The sequence below is a fragment of the Periplaneta americana genome, chromosome 6, assembly GCF_040183065.1.
Source record: "Periplaneta americana isolate PAMFEO1 chromosome 6, P.americana_PAMFEO1_priV1, whole genome shotgun sequence".
Taxonomy (NCBI): domain Eukaryota; kingdom Metazoa; phylum Arthropoda; class Insecta; order Blattodea; family Blattidae; genus Periplaneta; species Periplaneta americana.
The window spans coordinates 139829384-139843101 of record NC_091122.1 but is presented as its reverse complement, the minus strand read 5'-3'; the positions used below and the strand labels follow the sequence as shown (position 1 = coordinate 139843101).

The 13718-nt window shown below is 33.7% G+C and overlaps 1 non-coding gene across 1 annotated transcript; it reads right to left on the bottom strand.

Annotated features, from left to right (window-relative positions):
* Positions 1 to 1751: 1751 nt before the first annotated feature.
* On the bottom strand, positions 1752 to 1824 carry TRNAY-AUA (transfer RNA tyrosine (anticodon AUA)). The gene has a single exon. It is a non-coding gene; the product is annotated as a tRNA-Tyr (tRNA).
* Between the last annotated feature and the right edge of the window lie 11894 nt (positions 1825 to 13718).

Here is a 13718-nt window from a genome sequence, read left to right as displayed (position 1 = left end):
TTTTAATAGTCTTATCAACACTCACATGTAACGTGCTTTCTGAATATCGCAAATGATTTATTATACTGCTAACCCGTTGACTACGGTCGGGTTTGTTAACGATCCGCATTTTGGTTTGGAGCTACTTAATTTGGAGGCTTTGTTGTTGTATGATTATGAATTATAATTACACAGAGGGACGTCCTGTGCTGTGAACTCAAATAGCTATAACCAGTGCTCCAACTACATTGACAGTCACTTTGCATTACAGCCAACTCTTGTGTTCTATCGACACTGGCGTGAAAGCAGATTTTTTTACACACAATTATTTATCATCGTTCTCTGGCCGTCTTCATATTAAGACTAGTGGCTTGTGCAGCAAATGCTGCAAACTAAGTTCATTAGACGTTCAAATAAACATTTTTCAGATTTATTTTCAATGAAGAATACCAGACATTCGGAAAGTTATTTGCTTCCATAACAATGAAAGATACTCTCTCTTGAGCCAATACTGAAGAGAACCACGCATATAAATATCTACACCACACCGCCATTAAATATATGAAAAAGACCCAACTCCACTTGATTAATAATTATAAAAATATTTGATTTTTAATAATATTATCTTACATAAGTTTTATAGCTTTCAGTAACATATACTATATATACTATATAGCCGCCACTCAGTAAAATATAGGAATCAAAATATAATTTAAGTTATTTTCTACATGTACTTATATAACCTCAAAACGTTTCACTTTCATATCATCAATATAGCATTAATATGTATAATTAATGAAAAATAGTCACATCATGGCATTAACTACAATAATATTTCATTTCTAATGGTGATAATGTCATCAAACCACCTCAAGTTTTGTAGTTTTTAATATCAATACACAGCTGTACCCAGAAAATTACACACCGCAGAATCGAACCCGTATATTATTTTTAGTAAGTTAAGTTTTTAATAACCAATTTAATTTAAGCTCAAAATATATCGGCATTCTTGCAGATCATGGCCTTCATGTAATATTTTTTACTGTAGTATGTGTTTTGTTTTATTCTGAAATGCAATACGGCCGACTTGATGCTCGCTTCTCTTCTCCTCTACAAAAAAGCGAAGGGAATATCAAGTCGGCCGTGAATCCTATTAGCTAGTTCTCAAAACTGACAACAGATAGATTTTGGAAAATAGGAAAATTATGTTTAGAAATTGACATGTCACTGAAAACTACTATTTTTCCGAAAAACTTTGAGTTCCAAGCTTTAAAATGAGGGGTCATTTATTAAAATCCGTCCAGCCGTTTTCCCGTAATTTCCATTACCAGTTCAAATTATATATATATAGATAAGTGCCTCACGTTTTACTTGTCACAAAATTATTGTCTCTCAGAAGTACATTGAAGGTTAGGATGACAAAAATTATATTAATAACAGAGATGACACAATTTTTCATTACACCACGTTTACCCGTGCTGCAATAATTCGTTTCTTTAATCATGTTGCGACTCCTGTTACTGTGTGTGTTTCATTTTCTTGAAAAGTTATTTGAGAACCATAGGTAGATTAAATTAATTTTTTACTGTATTATGCATTCAATTAATGAGATAAACTTTCGTTTTCTGAATTACGCAAAACAGCATTCTTTATAATGAACCAAAATAGAGAAGTATTCAACTTAATTTATAACTCTACGTAAAGATTAATTTTTAGTCCTACAGAATTTATCTGTTATGGTAACAATGGTTATTAGAGGAAAAAAAAATTCGCTCCGGCGCCGGGGATCGAACCCGGGTCCTTGGTTCTATGTACCAAGCGCTCTAACCACTGAGCTACGCCGAAGTTCAATTCACAGCACCGAATCGAATCATCCTCCTCTAGTGTTTTTCCCTTGGTGGCCTTACTCCATGTTCGACATATATATGTTGACATATATTAAGTCAATTGTCATTATACAAGGAGCGCACTCAATCGAGTGACTTAGTGGCCGGAATTCCACAGTATATATTCACTGTTGGGCAAAGAATCTACGTAAAGATTAATTTTTAGTCCTACAGAATTTATCTGTTACGGTAACAATTGTTATTGGAGGAGAAAAAATTTCACTCCGGCACCGGGGATCGAAACCAGGTCCTTGGATTTAACCACTGAGCTACGTCGAAGTTCAATTCACAGCACCGAATCGAATCCCCCTCGTCTAGTGTTTTTCCCTTGGTGCCCTTACTCCATGTTTGACATATAACTGTTTATAAATTAAATGTTGTTGCTTCTTTTTTTCCTGTTCCCGTTATTCACACCCATAATGTACTTATTTCTGTACAATAAAGTTTACTTAATTAAGGAAAAAACTGTTTATAAAAACATATAATTAATTTTGTATAAATTCACATATATAGTCTAATAGTTTTTCTAAGATTGTAATAATTCCTAATATCATTTTTCCATTTTAAAATCGTCATTTAAAAGTAATGTAAGTTTCAAGAGACATTTCTTACTTGTGGCGATATTCTTAATAGGCTATATAATATTTTCTTTTATTCTGCAATACTCTCATTCTGACATAACACAGTAGCTATAATTTCTTCCATGAAAAAGGAGATTTACAATTAGTGCCTGTTTATATATAGCTGTATAGGGTGGAAGTGAAATAGCCTTGCAGATTTCTAGAGCGAATAGCTCATGTTGTAACAAAAAACTTTATCATGTTGGTGGAAAATTCATAGTTTTTTTTTCCACAAAAAGATTTTTTTTTTCAAATATTTAACAATCTCTTAATCGTTGACTATTGCGAGTAGGTTCGTGATGTTTGTCCATATCGATAGGAAATCTAATAAAGAATCATTTATCCCTCTGGTGTATTTCAATAGCGTGCACGGTTTTCGTGTAAATTTAATTTTAAAATCCCCTAAATTCAAGCCATTGCACGAAGTGTGCGTGTGGCAACGTCTTGGCCGAGAGAGCTTACGTACGGAGACTACAGTTCGTTGACCTTTTACATCTGTATCACGAGTAGAGTGTATAAGTGACGATGTTGCCGGACTACTGAAACTTCAAACTTAATTTTCTAATTAACCGTGCATTTAATCACATAATGTAATACAGGTTTTCTATTCATTTTAGTGTACCTTATCGTCCCTTTCAATCTGCAAGGTTATCTCACTTCTACTCTATTTACATATTAGAGTTAGATAGAAGCACTCTTTTCTACCTCTATTTATCTTCATTTATAACGGTTTATATGCTGTAGATAAGTTATGTTATTAATTTTTAAAAAATTCATATAAATAGCTATTCGAATATTGTTAATATTTTTGCAAACCACTAAGAAGTAAATAATGTGACAGTTGTTTTTATGAGCATCATTGTCACATAAGTTTGACTAATAAATATTGAATGTGAACAAATTTAGTCTAGTAGTTTAGGATAAATCATTGCACATAGAGAAGTGGACAGATGGCTTGCTCAAAATCGGCTCCAACGTAGAATACGTCTTTCCCCGCACCGTGTACGGGCACTCATTCGAGGATCCGTGGTAATATCACAGTCTACTATATACAGTCACGAAGCTTGAGTTTTGAGGGTGCTAGAAGCAATTGACTGTGACGGTACTATTTTGCATTGCCTGTAATGAGGCGATATTAGCGATCCTAGTGGTGAGCAACTATCTAATGTTTGCATATTTACTACGTATTGAGCTTCGCGACTATATATACTAGACTGTGGTAATATGTCGACATCGAGAGCAGCCACAGACCTGTGCGACCAGTCATTTTTGTATTTATCGAGAGTTCTGCAGTATTAAAGTGATAATAGACATGTATGATACATTTTGAGTAAACCACAGTAAAAAATTTGTTGTGAGCTGGGATAATTTCGAAATATCGTTTCATATGAAGAGGAAATGTACTGCTTGCCCTTTATTAACAATTACTTGACTTAAGATAGCTCCATATTCTCCATTTTTAAACCGAAACAAAAGTAAAACATTCAAACAAACAACTATAATATCATTCCCGAAACTGGGTGACGTAGCTATTCTACGTGCCGATGTACTCGTACTCTGGTGGAGCGCAGAACATTTTTCGGTATCATTGATGCTGAAAATTCCAGAATAGATATTTTGCAGCATTACAGTACTCTTTCCTTACACCTTATGTTATGAAAAAAAAGTAAAAAAATACATCGTTTGCACCTTATTAATTTCACCCCATCATTTTACATAAACTTAATTCGGTGTCTTCTGGTATCAATCCATTGTTTTGATCTGTTCTAAAATCATTATATACTCGTAAGTCCTATTATTATTATTATTATTATTATTATTATTATTATTATTATTATTATTATTATTATTATTGTAGTTATAGTTATTATTTAAGTTTTATCTGCAAGATCATACTGATTCTGTCGGAAAGGATATTTTATATATAATTTGTTTTCCATTTTGCTGCCATCCTGTACGACTGCAAGTTCATCTCTCAAGAATCAGTATTTTTTTTTTTTTTTGCGGTGGAACTTTAAACTGGTCCATCATTTATTGAGGAAATCACTAAAATCCCCCATCAGATAAGCAGAACCCGGAATTTGAACGCGGGACCTCTCGAATGCGAGTTTAGTATTTTACCATTAAGCCATCTCGCGCTCTGCAAGGATAATAATATGGTAAAGGTTGGTAAATTGTGATACGAGTAATATTGTGATAGTTCTTTTTGAGAATTTATTACAATTTTACTGAGAGAGACGAAGATCGGTTTTTTGCGTCAACGTATTAAGGGAATGTTCGTGGACAAGTTGCTGCACAAAACCGGTCCTTCTCTCGCTCAGTAAAATTGTAATAAATTCTCAAAAAGAACTATCACAATATTACTCATACCTCAGTATTATCAACTTTTACCCTATATTATATCCACTCAATTTGTCAGTCATAGTGAATTTATTTAAAGAGATTCCACTATGTTTTGAACGGTCCAAAGTTATTTCGAATCACTTCTTGCAAATAGTATTTATTTAATTCATATTAATAAATAATTATTTTAACTTACTGAAGATGCAGCTGTGTACACAATCGTGTATAATAGTACATTATGCAACGAGCCTATAATGATAGTAATTAAGAAGCGAGTATGGATACGAGCTTTTTCATACGAGCTTCTTAATTACCATTATAGGCGAGTTTCATACGACTTTTTATGCTCGACCATATTTCTATCTTGAAATTATTCAGATGTATACATTTTATTTGTATCTGACAAGATCGGAAGTGACCTTGTTCTAGGTCATGAATTGTGAGATGTGCGCAGACGCGAAAGTATTGATTTTTTCCGAGGAACAATAATATCATTGACCTTGATGTAATCCCGTTAAACTTGATATAACCTTGATTATTGAATTCGACATTGAAAAACGAGATGACAAATTGAATTTATTTGAATATTATTTACAATCAACGCTAATTATTATAGTAACAGAACATAACCTGCGACAGTATTGGATTTCCAGCCTCCGTGACTTTTCGCCAATTCTCTTTCGATTCCATATCCGAGAATAATCGATACTTGCGGTTTTATAACGGTACAAAGCTGACTTGTCATTGGCTGAGGTTTTATAACGGTACAAATGTGACTTGTCATTGGCTGACCTGTACTTTAATGAGTAGGTGTACTTTAATGACATGCATTAAAGGACTGCTACCAGGTGTATAATTACTACATTTCGGCATGGTCGAGCATAAAGTACTTTCTGTGTTACGAGTAAAAGTGCTTTCCTCATTCTGCTACAACTTTATTTAAGTTCACTCATAATATTTGTAACTCGTAATTGCTGTGCATTTGTAACATGAAAGGAATTGCTTGAAATATATTTCCAAAGAATATAACAGGTTTACTTCGTTAGCAATCCATTGAGCATTGGGTGTTACTAATATTAAAAGCAATATGGAGTCAGTAAAAATCATCGTAGTTCCAGTCAGTTGTAATGAACTGCAGTCGGCACACTTTCAGCCCAGATTGTGAATCCTGTACGAGTGGTATCGAGTGACGTTGAGAATTGCTGTTTACGGATTGCTGATTTCCACGCCAGCAGAGAGGGTTCAGCTAGCTAAATCCTTGCCTCCCAATAAATGAAAGGCATTAGCATTGTAGAGAAGTATAAGTACAGGTCGCTGTGAGTCACTCCCCCTGCATTTAAACAGTCTCCCCGATACAATTGTGTGGCATCAAAGGCTGCAGTCCCACCCTCCCAGCGCCCACGCCGCACCCCCTCGCGCTTCTACCCGCCATCTGGCGAACCACCATAATCGATAATTCTAGAGGGAACGCCGTGCGCCAGGTTCAGTTAGGGGGCACGTCATGTAGGAAAAGAATGAAGATGCGCGAGGTCCAAAGTACTCGGTACTTGTAGGCCTTTCCTCTTTCATTTAGTCCTGTCTCACCTATTTTGCATCATTTAAAATGTAATTTATTTACTTTCATCATTATGCAAAGTAAGGTTAAAGAGAAAATAATCTGATACTGCAAAAAATCTGTGTCGAGATTTTCACTGAATGCACAGTTTCATTTTTGTGCTGTCTTTTGTCTGCGTAGAACAATTTCTCCAACTATTGAACGAATTTGGTTTGTTTTCTACTCGTTTAGACCTACTTGTGGACGTTATCAGCTATACGGCATCTTGCATCATTTAAATTAGGGTAGCGAAAAGGTGGTTTCCGAGGATTCGCTATGAGATTATCTGACATTTGTTTTACAGTTCGGGAGAAGCTCGGAAAAACCAATCAGATAATGAGCCTTAGCGTGATTTGAATATAAGCCCCCTAAGCACCATGGTTTGTCCGAAATGCATAACTACATAGGGAACTGGAATTATACACTATAGGCTATAAGAATTCATCCGTAGATAGGCTATCTTAACAGTGTCTTAGGAACAGCTTTCTTTTCAAATTGATAACGGGTAAGAAGTGTTTCGGAATATGCACCGTCGTTTAGAAAAGAGAGGGAGAAAACATACCCGCCAGCAGCCACAGATACACGCTAGTGCATCTCTTATCCGCGGGTAAGGGACGCTAGCCCGAGGATGCACTGTACTGCTGACCGCTGTACTAGACCCTTCATATTTCATCCACTTCATCTGATGAAGAACATATAATTTTACAAATGTATCAAATAATTGTTTTCAAACATTCTTCTATCTGTCACAGAGGATCCTATAAATTGGCTGATTTCCTCCTTGTTACTTACTTATTGTTATTTCTTTTCTCATAGATCTGTATAGCGTTACAGCGCTGAACGATAAATAAAATCTGTTAATTTTTTTTCTGTTATCTAAAAAAGGAAAATGTGCTCTCGGCTCGGAATTTGTATTCATAAGTGAATGATGTACGTAATAATCTCAACATAAATCACTAATATATTTTAATATTATATATCTATCGTGTTGAATAGCCCTACCGATTCTCTTAAATAGGAACAAAATACTAGTAATTATAATAATTAGATTTACGCAAATATGTTTCTTTAAGCTGCGAAACGTATGAAATAAGATATTTTACGTTTATAAATTATAAAAAATGCCATTGCATATAATTCAGAAAAAGGAAATTTATTCTCTTACTTGGGTGCATAGTGATAAAGAACTAATCTCAGCGATACGCGCAGAAAATTTAATGTATCAATTTTATTATAACTGTTTTAATAATGTATTTATTTCGTTAACTAGTACAGTATTTTGAGCTAAACTTCGACTTTCATACATAGGCTAGTTCATTCCTGTTCCCAGTATGCCAATGTATATTTATAAATAAACTTAGCTGTAAACTTTGTTCATATTTTGTAAATAGTGTATAGTCTCAGAGTAATATAGTTTTCATGGAAGATCAGGTAATAATTACATAATATAATAATTTTATTTTCTTCTGCATAATGCAAAATATAACGAATAAAATTGTTATTATTTTTATCCATTTCAAATATAGATATATTATTTTTAATTAAATATAATTAAATAATTTTGCATAATTTTCGGTGAATCGGATAGACCTTCTGATGAACAAACTACACTCAATAAAGAGAGATCGTTGTAGGTACGCGGAGAGAGAGAGAGAGAGAGAGACGGACGGACGGACAGACAGCTATACAGATAGAGGACGCGCCTTGCACCACTTCCTCGAATCAGGAATGCTGAAAACGTACATTTCCGTAAGAATAATGAAATCAGTCTTTTTCGTTGTAGCTACTGTACTTTCTAAAAACATCAAACCAAAAGGTATCAAATTCGTCAACAAAATAAATAATAATAATAATAATAATAATAATAATAATAATAATAATAATAATAATAATAATAATAGCAGTAATAATAATAATATGATAATATAATAAAATGATGAAAAATTATAATATGAAAATGTCCTGCAAGAAAAGAAGAGTATGGCAATATTAGGACGAGAACAAAAGAGAGTAAAAAAGCCTAGTAGAGAATTTAACTAATTGCAGCAAATTAAATGGCTATATTAAAATACATTTCGGCACAGGCATGAGGAGTGAGATAAGACAGAGATTATATAATACGAAAGTATTAAAACCAGCTATTAAATATACCAGTGAAACGTAGATAATGAGATCACGGGATATGCAGCTATTTGAGGCTGCCCAAATGATCTTCATGATAATCCTGTGTGGTGTGACTAGGAGAGAGACATTGAGAAACGAAGATATCAGCACACAAAAGGGAAATAAACATTGTAGAGAAGATAGAGCAGTAACAGAAGAAATTTAAGAAAATGTACTGAGGAGGATGCTGGTTTCCATATAGCCAAGACAAGTACTAAAATATGAACCGAGGGAACAAAGAGACATGAGACGACGTCGAAGAAGATGGACAGATGAATTGTTAGCCTCGGAGCAAGTCTAAAGCCTGAACCTTGTTAGGCGAAAGAAGAAAAACCATACCTACTTTCTTTTTATGCGTCGTATAGACTAATGATAAAATATAATAGCTGTATGGGATGACAATATAACAAGAGCGTTTGAACATGAAATCGTGACATATCACTAGAGAACGAAGTCTGGACACCAAAACATTGCCTAGAGACGACTATAGGTTTAAAGAACACTGGCTATAGGATGACGTTAGTTGTTTATTTTACTGATGTACCTTCAGGTTCGTACGAAAAAAGAAAGACGTCGCGTGAAGGGAGCTCTGTTCATTCGAAATTCAATGAGTGCAGGTCTTGTATTGTTTGCTGCGTTCTAATAGGTTGTTTCAACATAACATGCCTATTTTCTGTTTGAAAAGTAAACATTTCTTAAGGAGTTAAGTTGTGATGTAGTGGCAGTATTGTGAAGCTGTATTAAAATGCTGCCAATAAAATCTGCAACTTTGCCTGTGCTTGTAAAAGACTTCGGAGATGACTATTTTTCAGTCAAAGACGAAAATATATTATGGTGTAATGTGTGTGAGTTAGACATAAAGTTAATAAGCATCTTGTTTTACGAAAACATAAAGACTCTAAAAGACACAATGAACATCTGAAATCATTTAGCCATTCGATTTCCTATCAATATGCTTCTTATTATAACTTTTGTCTAATGCTGATATGTGCATACATTGTTCCATAAACTTGATAATCCGCATTTTAAACACTTCATTAAAAAATATACGTCTAGAAAATTGCAGACTCTAACAACCATGCGTACATAATACTGACCCTCGTGTTATGAAATAAATGAGCCGTTCAGAGCAAAAGTGGTGTAAATCAAAACTGGATAATGAGGTTTAAAGTAAAAATTCTGTAAAATACAGCGCAAAGCAGCAATTAATATGTCGTTTTTATTATCCATTGACTACTAATAGTTTAAATAAAGTGAATATTAATTGCTACTTTGCGCTGTATTTTACAGAATGTTTACTTCAACCCTCATTACCCATTCTTGACTTACACCACTTCTGCTCTGAACGGCTCAAATTTAAGTTCTATACGATCAGCTGTTGGTAACAATAAAGGGTTAAACTAAAACTGAAGTGTTCTTGAAAATTCCTGCATATTCGAAATGCTGTGAAGTGCAATATGAATTAAATAGTGAACAGGCACAAGATAATTCACAATAACATTATAATAAATGTAAACTAGCCTATTTCAAATCCGCTCCAATAACATTGTGTGATGCCGAAAGAACATTTTCTTGTTTGAGTGACAATCGAAACAGCTTTATATTTGACAATTTACGAATGTACACAGTTGTACATTGCAACAAAATTAGTGACACATAAAGTATACCATTCATTTTTATTTAAAATGTATCACAATTGTCTGCAAAGAAAAGAATGAGATAAATTACTTTCATAAATGTGTGTTATACTCTATCTGCTTTAGTCCCCTAATTATACCGAGCAACGTTTTGATTCAAATATAGCAATGCTTTGTACAGGTGTAGTTAACTTCATACATTCGGTGTCTGAACTTCCATCCCTATATGTCGCCAAAAGTAAACCGTCATGAATGTGGTGAATAGAGATACGTCTAACTACCTAATTTTTAAAGTTTGTAGACGATCTTAATTTATTAATAAAATTTTAAAATTATAGACATTGGAGTCTTAACTTTTAAAATAAAACAAGAAGGTAGAGGAATGAATATTTTCGAGGAACGTTGTGCTAAATTGTGAGTTTGTAATTATTGAAATATTGCAATCGTTCCTTGTTGCTAACGTCCACAGCAATAGTTTTCTTGTGTATAGAAGAGGGAACATGTACTACGGTACACAACTAACTGAGGAAGAAAGTATTGGTAAATTTCTCTTCCTGTCTGTTTGATAGCAGAAATTTAGTTTTTCTGAGTCAAACTTTATTCTTCTCTTTTGTTTTTCTGTTTCTTTCATTCTTTTATTATTTTTAGTAAAATATTTTAAGGAAAGAAACTGATGAATTCAGGCCAGTGATTGTGCGATTTTAACTTCTGTAGTCACTTCCAGGAACATTTTTTTTTCTTTGTTTTTCCTTGTTGATTGTGCAGTGTTTTGAGATGGACTCTGTATAACTGGGTACATGGCTCGTCGATAACTTTTTAGTTGTTGGAAAAGTAATTTTTTTTTGTAATTGTCAGATTCTCCGCTGCTTGGCTTAGTGCATAGTATATACGCTTCACTTCCAGTTTGTTGTTTTATTCCCGGTGTGGGCAGTGGAATAGATTTATCTTCAGTCCATGAGACTGGGTATTATTGCTTCTTGACGTGTAGGCTACTGTCTTGTGTTGTCTCAACGGTGGTCCTGCGCTCTGTGCTGACCATTAGACCAGGTAAGGCCGCAGTGGATGCCTCTTTATACTCGCGACAAAAGTCCTGTATATGACCTTCAACGGCTTCACAGCTCCCTCGAATCAGAGGAGTGCAGCATTGCTTAAGGAGTATCGCTATCAAAGGGGACATTGGCACTCGGACAAATATTTAATTCTGAAACAGTAGCCTGCCAGATATAAATATTTAATATTTATTTATTTATTTATTTATTTATTTATTTATTTATTTATTTATTTATTTATTTAAATATGCAGAATGCAGAATGTAATTACAACAGTACAAATAGAAATTAAATAATACAATCAATATAAAAAGAGGATACAATAATATTAACAAAATTTGAGGACCTAATGAGCAGCGCTCGTGTTCAGTCCCAGTTCAGATACTGTATATTATTAATATAAGAGGAATATAGAAAATAAAATAAAATAGGAACTAAAATTAAAATTACAGCTACAATGAAACTATGTAATGTAATATTAACATAGAGAATATAATATCGTACTTGAATAAAGTAGGACAATTTATGAAAAAATATATATTCCGAAATTATAGAATACAAATATAATATAAGCTTATTAATTCATACACATAGGCTATAAATTTATTCAATAAAATTGAAAACATTAACACGTTTCTAATTTTCTTGTTATATGTTAGTGGGTTATATATTAGAAGTTCTAGGTGCAATTTAGCTAAAGAATTATACAACCGAGGGCCAAAATTAATGCTATGCTTTAGACCAGCAGATGTGAAACATTTAGGTTTTACTAAAGTTGAATTATTATTTCGTCTTGTGTCATGATTATGTGCCTGTAATATAAACTTATCATGATTTATATGATAAAATTTTAATAGAGTATATTTATAAATTTGTTCAGTATTAAATACATTAAATTCAGAATAAATTAATTTAGTTGGATGATCAAAGAGAATGCATTTCTAAGTACGCTCAAAAAAGAACCACAATTTTATGTTAAACTATTCCCTCTGTGCAAGAAATTATTATAATGGATTATAGCGCAGTGTTCGTGCTTATCGCATTTCGGAACAAGAGCGCTGTTGTTTAGAACCCCTGTATCATTTAGATTACAGTACGTTATTATATTATACACATCAGTTTTATCTTTTGTTTCTTTCCGGGAGTGGACAATGGATCATTGGAGAATTTTTCCTCGAAATTTATTTTCTTTGATAATTGTATCGTTGTCTCCGACACATTCCAATACAATGACGCTCGTCTTGTTGCCTGTTTTAACGAACATGTAACAACATTAATTCTTTCTTCTCCGTCGCATTTCTTCAGTACTGCATACAGACTATTGACAGATACCTGCGTGGGACAAATGTTTTTCCGATGAACTGTACATTCAATTCTCAACCAACGCCAACGACAGGAGGTTTCTGGAATTCGAGTAGAAAGACCCTCGCTCGGCTCCCTTGTCTCTCAAGGTAAAAGAGATTGGACGGGACGAACTTTTAGGATATAGAACAAATTATAATAAATTTAAAAGACAGGGACACAGAGGACGAATGCAGTGCGGTCAGTGATAAAAGATAATGACGATAGCGACGACGAGACTAATAGGAGTGACGAACCATCTCTAGCCGTCCCTCTCGAGAAATCACGGTCAGACGTGTTTATTTTATATTGTTTTAATAGCAGCTTAATAATATGATATCCTATGAACTGCATTCCTCACTACGCCATTAATAAAATTAGAGATGCTATCATACAACGCAATAGGGAACTGATTTGTCTCTCTATCTCACTCCGTCTATTTCCGTCTCTTTCACACACGAGACAGCGATATCACAACACCGTAGCCATCTATAATGGTTCTTGCCATGTGTAGAAGACTTGCCGTAGCGTATAGTGTTCATCCAAGGATATGCCCTCCTCTGCCCCGCATTGGCTTGTAAGCCTGTATCAAAAGGAGAAGGTGAAACAAGTCCAAAAGGGAAATGAGACTCTCTTGAATCCCCCCAGCCACTTTATTTCGTCGTAGATTATATCTTTTATTTATTTATGCCTTGGTTTTCATATAATATAGGATGTCTTTTATTTATTTTATTTTATTTACATATTATTTGACATGCAATAGGCCTATTCAAATATTACTAGCAATGTGGAAATTATTTTAAAACAAAAAAATAGAATGCAAAATCTATTAAACACACAAAACAATACTGAACATATTAAATATTAAAATATAAAACTAAATTAAGGAATTCATCCCCGTATAATCAACGTTCATGTTTGAGGATTCAGTAGACCTATTGCATTATAGGTAGGCAGAAAGAAGAAGAAAAATAATAGTACATTATGCAACGAGCCTATAATGGTAGTAATTAAGACGCGAGTATGTTTGTTTATGAAACAAGCGCAAGCGAGTTTCATAATTTTCATACGAGCGTCTTAATTACCATTATAGGCAAGTTTCATAC